Source organism: Myotis davidii, unplaced genomic scaffold, assembly GCF_000327345.1.
Source record: "Myotis davidii unplaced genomic scaffold, ASM32734v1 scaffold299, whole genome shotgun sequence".
NCBI lineage: Eukaryota > Metazoa > Chordata > Mammalia > Chiroptera > Vespertilionidae > Myotis > Myotis davidii.
In genome coordinates this window covers 4,370,829-4,371,589 of record NW_006293088.1, presented here as the reverse complement: position 1 = coordinate 4,371,589, position 761 = coordinate 4,370,829, and positions in this window count along the sequence as shown.

Sequence of the window (761 nt, the reverse complement as noted above, 5' to 3'; positions counted from 1 at the left end):
CCCTAGTTAGCTATTTTCAACTTTTTCATCAGATATAAATTACTAAGATTCTGAGGTACACCAAAAAAAAATATATATTTTCATCTGACAGAAAAAAGAATTTGGATCCATTCACACCGAATGGATTTTTGTGTGTTGGTGGTTGTCATTTTTTCCCCCCTCTTGCTTAATCCTAACCTGAGGATATTTTTCCATTGATTTTTTTTTTTTTTTGAGAGGGGGGTAAAGACACAGAAAGGAGGGTAAAGACACAGAAACATGGATGTGTCACATCCATTGATTACCGAGGTAGGTGCCCTTGACAGCAATCGAACCCGGGACCCTTCAGTCTGCAGGCCCAAGCTCCGGGCGACATGGAGGCAAACCCATTAGGGTTGTTTCGGTGCCCCTGGCTAAGTAACCAGGGATGGCACGTTTTGCACATTCTTGCAGCCCTAGTTACATAAATGGACCTGCGTGCTCCCTCCGAAGGTTCCAAGGTGCCCCTGCGCCGAACCTCCTTCCGTTCCGGAGGCCTCGTGTTGCCCAGGACATTCGGATTCTTCCTGATTTCATTCCTCACTTTATCTTGAAGTGCTCGCGGCTTTAAATGCCATCCGTAGGCGGCAACTCCCAACGCCATCTTCTCTCCACCTGCTTGGGGGCCGGATCCTTGGGGACGTCACCCGGTTCGGCGCCCAGGTCGCCCAGTGGCGGCCTCCAATGTCACCAAGTTCCACAAGGACGAGGCCAGCGTCGGGCCCGGAGCCGGAGCCCCGCCA